Raw genomic sequence first — 6,823 nt, 5'->3', positions numbered from 1 at the left:
GTACAGTCAGGTTACTGTTTGCACAGCTGGTATGAATGCTTTGAGGGACGGCCTTATTTGATGCATTCGTTCTCACCTCCATGTGTTTTTATAAGACCATTGCAGGCTGTGTCATGAAAAGACAATGGCAATCCCATTGTCTGGTTTCATTTAGCCTATTTCTTAGTAACACAATGGCAATCCCATTGTTTAGTTGCATATTACAATGTTGTTTGGAAATACAGTTCTCTGGATGACTGTTGACTTGGTTTGAAGCTCATTCCAAGTACTACATCCTTACTCTAAAGTCATTTTGACTAAGAGTTGGGTTGTTGGTTTTGTCTAAACCCTTGTTTTGAGTCTTTGAGTCCTTTTATTTTCACTAGATGACCAAGTCACACTTGTGACTTCTCATCTTTGCTTTTCTATTTCAATTGATTTCAGTAGGATTTTGGGCACTGATTTTAAGTAACATATCTTCTTTTAGCCATATATGCACGAAAAATAGAATAAAAGATGAATTTGTTGTACAAATGTTTGAACTTGATGCCATAGCCACAATAATCCAAAGTTACACCATCTTTGTCTTAAATTGAGCCTCTACAACTAGCCAACCATTTCCAAAGCTTTCACTTGATTCAATTGGGCTTTCATTTCAATTTGGCCAATTTGTAGCCTTCATACACTCACAATGAGAACATTGTTTCCCTTAAGTTTGGGGGAGAGTCCTAAAAGTACCAAACACTATAGAAATCATGAAACATTTGCATTAAGACCAAAAGACAAACAAAGGAACAAAGTTCCATGTCTTGTGCATACAAAAGAGTGTCAAAGTACACCAGAATGTTTGAAAAGGACCAAAGTGTCCAAAATACCTCAATATGCATAGCAGTAAAATTGTGCTATGGAGTGAAAAAAAAGTGAGATGAGGTAAAAGGCATGCATTAAAAAGAAAAAGCCAAATGCAAAAGCCAATTCAAAGTCCCAAATTCTATGTTGAATCTAATGTAGCAATAGAAATATAGGCTAGCTTATGGTTTGGCAATATGAAAGATTTAAGTTTGGGGGAGCTAGGTTTATGAAGGGCTATGGATATCAAGCATCAAGTCAAGAGTATAACACTTTCATTCAAAAAAATTCAAAACTATGCATACTGTGGCTATTAAATACTTATGCTCAAATTTTTTAGTTTATTAGAACTTTGAGTCTTTTAATTTGTCATTTTCTGTTGTTTGGGGACAAACAACAATTCAAGTTTGGGGGTGTGATAAGTATTAATTTATTAACCTTATTACATCATTTTCTTAACCATTTTTCTTTGTTTTATTTGCCCATTAGTGTCTTAATTGAGTGTTTTTATGTCTTTTTCATATATTAGTAGTTATATAGTGTATCTAATATTAATCCCCTGTTTATGCAGGTTTTTGATGATTTTTGGGCCCGATCCTGCAGCAGTCCTGTAGGACTAGGAGTGGAAAGGTCCTATAGCACCTGTCCGAGAGCTGAAATTCTGCCTGGGCTGTGAAGTAGTGGGCTGATCCATAGAAGATGCGTGGTCAACGACCTTGGGCCCGGTCAAAGCCTAGTTTTGAAGAGACTTTAGTCTTATTAGTTGGCTCCCACTAAGCAAACTTCCTTAGCCTATAAATAGAAGGCTTAAGGCTTATGTTTGACTTACCAATTCACCAACTTACATACTTTCTTATGCTTTTGATGCTTCCTTCTAATTAACCTTTGTGTTGAATAGAATATTGCTTTCAGTTTCTTTGTTTCTAAATCAAGAACCGATTTTTGTAGTGAAGTTGTGATTACACTCTTAAGTTTTCATTTAAGTACTCGTTTTTAATCTTCATCTTATTTATGTTTTTATTTCCAAGTTACGTTATGTTTTCTTACTTTTGTTACGAGTTATGAATTAGTCGATCATTGTTGCTTTACATCGGATCTCATCCTTTGTGGCTCACGACTAATTTACGTAGACTAAATAATATGTTTTTACGAGTTTGTAAGTAACCTTTTCGGTCTTTGTAACGAAACTTGTGTTGCAAGTTTTGTTACTTGACTTGCAAGTTTTGTTACTTGACTTGCAAGTTTTCTTCAAAGTCAAACTCTATTTCCAAGGTTTTATTAGTCAATTCTCATCCCATCAAGTACTTGTCTTTCATCATTACTAGATTAATATTAATTAATATTATTTAGTTATTAATAATTTATATTTCAGTCTTTATATTTCAGTATTTATATTTCAGTCATTTACATTTCAGTCTTTATATTTCAGTCCTTTACGTTTCTGCATTTTACTTTACTGTAATTCACTTTCCCGACATTTAATTTCCAGCAATTTACTTTCAGTCATTTATATTTCAGTCATTTAATTTCCAGTACTTTAAATTCCAGTATTTTCATTTCCTATAATTTACTTTCTGCAATTTACTTTTCCGTCTCAGTTATTTATTTTWGTCCTTACATCCTTCGAGAGAAGAAACCAAGCGATGATGGGCTAACGCCTTAGCTTGGGGTGTAACGGGAAAGTAAGACCAAAGCCGATGTGAAAATACAAAGGTGTCTTATTAGCATTATAGTCTACTATTTATTTCAGGTGCTTAATATTTCATTTGATGATTACATTAAAATTAATTGACAACCAATTTTGTGTATAAAAATGTATTGACTTTCAAAACCTAAGGTAATAGGAGAAGGCTATAAATAGCTTTAGTATCTGACAAATGCTATACTCCTACGGTGTATGATGGTAACACTGTGTTGTGCTAGGATTCACGACGTCTAACATAAATGATATCGTATCGATAGCATGTTGACCGGTGTGTGCTCTTGGGAGGCCGTCTGACCCGATAGTTGATACTGTCATAGTTATATAAAATCATTTATTGATTTTAGATAATTGTGACAGGAATGCTATGTCACCTTTTTACTGAATCATTTGTTTAATGTCTTAATCAATTGATGCACCCTGTGCTTCTTTTTAAGATTGATATTTTCTTAGTTGTTAAGCAAACCTCCCAATTTTAGATAAATCAATTCCCTCGTTTCGCCATCTGAAACTAGTTTTTATAAACTGGACTTTTGAAATAACTTTACAAGCTATCTCTGTGGGAATGATATCTGGTATTTTACCATTATTACTTGTTACGAGACGACAGTAGTTCGAGGTGTATACTTGCGCCGAGTTCTATTTTTGTGTTGAAATCTAAGGTTGAATAAATCGACGAGCAATCTTCCAACCAATTCAGAGTTGGATGGAAGGTCATCGATAAGTGGACTAAGAGCCCGATTGAGAGCCTAAGAGTCTTGTACGCCTATAGCTTGCTGTGAACAAGCTTGGGTAATATCTAGTGTAGAGGAAACATATTCCTCTGTATGGGTAAGTATCATGGCATAGGAAGACATGCCACTTATCTTTTCAATTGTCTCATCCTTTTGAGATGATGAGCTCTGCGGTATGGTTTCCCTTTGGTTGTACAGACCAGAGGCATATGTGACCTCTGGCAGGGTAGGCAGGTTAGGGTTCGAAGTGTGCACCTCTGTTTCAATAGTCCTTGTTGCATGATCAATTAGAATAGAAGATGTGTTTGCACTGCGGGTGGGGGAAGGAAAATAGATGTACTTATTCTGCACCACTCTCTCTAGCTCTTGCTCCCCCTCTCCCTATGCTCCCTCTTCTTCCTCTGTTTCCTCACTTTCGTCTTCTTCTTCCTCTCCCTCATTATGCATGGCATCCGCTTTCTACTTCATCTCTCTTTTTTTTTTCTATTTTTGCTCTCTCTCTTTTAGCCCTCTTGGCTTTCTTTCTTTTCTTGTCTTCCTTCTCCCTCTTTCTTTCTCTTTCTCCCTTTGCTCCCTCTCATTCCTCTCAACATCCACTTGTACGTGTGTCTCCCTCTCAGTCTCTTTACCCACATTCTCTGGTTATCCCTCAACATTGGCTTCTTCCCTATGTGTGTGGGGGTTCGAATCCATGGTTCTAGTGATTCAAGCACATGTTTGTATGCTCTCCTCACTTCCTTGGTCTTAATGTACATCATCATCTTCTTCGATAGTTTCCTCTCATTTGGATTGTAGGATGGTATGTGGATATCACGTTCACGGGTGCCATTGGTCTTGAAGAACACAGGATCTCGCTTTCAATGAGACCTGGTCTTAGGAGCAAACTTAGGAATCTTGGAAACAACAATGTAGGCTGATATTTTCCCTTGGACTTGTCTAGATTTTTCTTGGCAATAGCTCCCCGAAATTCCGTGTAGAAGATTAATGAGTAGTCCAATGGCATGACGAAGTAAATGTTGTATATCAATTGGAGCATGTTTGCACTACACATGTCCATACTCCCAATTTTACCAATTAGGGCTCTATTGACCAATGTGAACAGGACATTCCACATTCGTGGTAGAAATTGGCGCCTAAACTGTGATGGGTAGTTGATCTATTTGTTGTAGCCAAGGAACCTCAAAAATCCCACAATTTCGCCACTGGTTGGTAAAGGGGCATACTTAGGAAGGTCTAAATCTATTTTGGTGGGTATTTGAAGAACGAAGAAGAACAGTGACCTAGAGATTCTTATTTGGCAGTATTGTTGAATCTCTGGTACGTAGAATTCACCAACAACACCTCTATCTCTTTCTAAGAATTCACATGATTCCTAGAATTCTTGAAGGAATCTTTTTGGAACCCCTTTATCGACCTTGGTTAGGGTTGGGTTCTGGAAGTGGTGTTTGAGAATGTCCACTACAAGGTGGAATTGTGTATCGTAGTTAGATAGGGTGAGGTTGAGGGCATGATTGTTAGATTTGAGGGGTAGTGGTATGACATGAAGGTTCGCCCCCTCAATTGATCTTAGGGTTAAGGTTTTTGTTTGGAAGTTGTTTGATTCTGAGTCGGTCGACATTGTTCAAAACGAAAATAGAATAGGAGTAGAAGAAAGATTAAGGTATAGAGTTGTAGGTTCTTACGCTAGAGAAGATGAAGTTCTTGAAGGAAGAAGTTCTTTGTATCAAGTTCTTGTAGAGAATATTTGAGAATTTTGGAAGTGTAAAAGAGAAATAGGGTTTCTGAATCCTTTAAATAGGAGAAAAATCAATGCACTTGAGTGTTTTTATAACATAGGCGTCGGTTATGGAAGGGTTTCTTATCAGAACCTATGGAGGGATGCCGCATGGCCTGATAGTTGCAGGTTACAACACGCATCTACGCCTCCCAATTTTGAAAAATTAGGGTTACAACTATCACCTTGCAAAGATAACCGACTTTCCATTTTTATTTTAAAGGAGAGAAAAAAAGACAAGTGTTTTGTCAACCAGAGCTTTTGATAAGAGTTAAATCCCTCTTGGTCAAATGCAACACTTAGTATTTCTAACGGTTTTTAAAAAATCCTAAACTCTGGTTAAGAAAGATACATAGTTACCAAATTTTAGGGATAGAGGCTCTGTATCCTTGAACTTAAGTAAACTGCAGAATAAAAAAATTGAAACCAGAGTAGGTTTTATGAGCTTAAAAATTCTTGAAGATTGAGATAGATAACATACCTTCGGAGTGATACAGAGGCTCATGGTTGGACTATTTAGATCTAATGCCATCATGAAAAAATTTGATGGAGCAGAGGCTCTGTATCTTGGAATTCCAACTTTCCCCCCTTGGATAATGTGTTCTGTTCTCCTCTCCCTTAAACTACGCTTGGAGCACAAAATGATAATATATGCATGAGCACTAGTTCAAGGTACAAAAGCTCTTTATGACAAAACTTGAAGATTGACATAATTCAGACTAAGAGGCTCTGCATAGTACATGCAGAGGCTCTATATGATGGACTTATAAAAATAATAAGACAAATGTATGCTAATCTTGAGTGAAGAAGCTCTCACTAATCATTGAAAATTGAGCATACCCAACTTCCTAATCAAGAAATTGAATCTCTTTTCATCAAGAGATTTAGTGAATATATCAGCAAGCTGGAAATCTATAGAAACAAAGAACATCTCAATCGTACCTTTTTCCACATGGTCTTTGATGAAGTGGTAGCAAACATCAATGTGCTTGGTCTTGAAATGCTGCACATAGTTTGCAGTGATGGCTATTGCACTTTGAGTCACACAGAAAATGGGCCAACCTATGGTGTACCGGTTGTTATGTCAATAGCAGCGCAGTTGGGGAGCGGAGGTACCCTCTAGCGGTGGCTGAACCCGAAATAGGCCATGGACTTGGATTTACCATAAATAGGGATCTTATCAAACTCAATACCATAGTCTTTGAGTTGAGTCTTCATCTATATGACTTGGTAGCAGCAGCTTGTTGCGGCTATATACTCTGCTTTTCTAGTGGACATTGACACGCAGTTCTGCTTTTTGGATGTCCGACTCACCAACTTGTTTCCAAGTAGTTGATAGCTCCCAGATGTGCTTTTTCTATCGAGATTACACCCTGCATGGTCAGAATCTGTATATGCAATTAAATCAAAGCCATAATGCTTAGGATACCAGAGACCCAAAAATTTAGTCCCTTTGTGATATCTGAAGATTCTTTTCACCGTAGACAGATGAGATTCCTTAGGATTAGCTTGGAATCTAGCACACAAGCATATGGCGAACATGATGTCCGGTTTATTAGTCGTGAGGTACAGAAGTGACCCAATCATTCCACGATAAGTCTTGACATCCATCGGTTTTCCAATTGGATCTGTGTCAAGCTTGGTACCTATGGCAAGTGGTGTCCTCATTATCGATGAGTTACGAAGTTGGTACTTTTTCAAGATGTCAGAGACATATTTAGCTTGATTAATGAAGATACCTTCCTCTGTTTGTTTTACTTGGAGATCGAGGATAAATGTTAATTC

This window comes from Cynara cardunculus, unplaced genomic scaffold (assembly GCF_001531365.2).
Source record: "Cynara cardunculus var. scolymus isolate 2C unplaced genomic scaffold, CcrdV1 Un_Scaffold_1498, whole genome shotgun sequence".
NCBI lineage: Eukaryota > Viridiplantae > Streptophyta > Magnoliopsida > Asterales > Asteraceae > Cynara > Cynara cardunculus.
Note: the sequence above shows the minus strand (reverse complement) of the source record.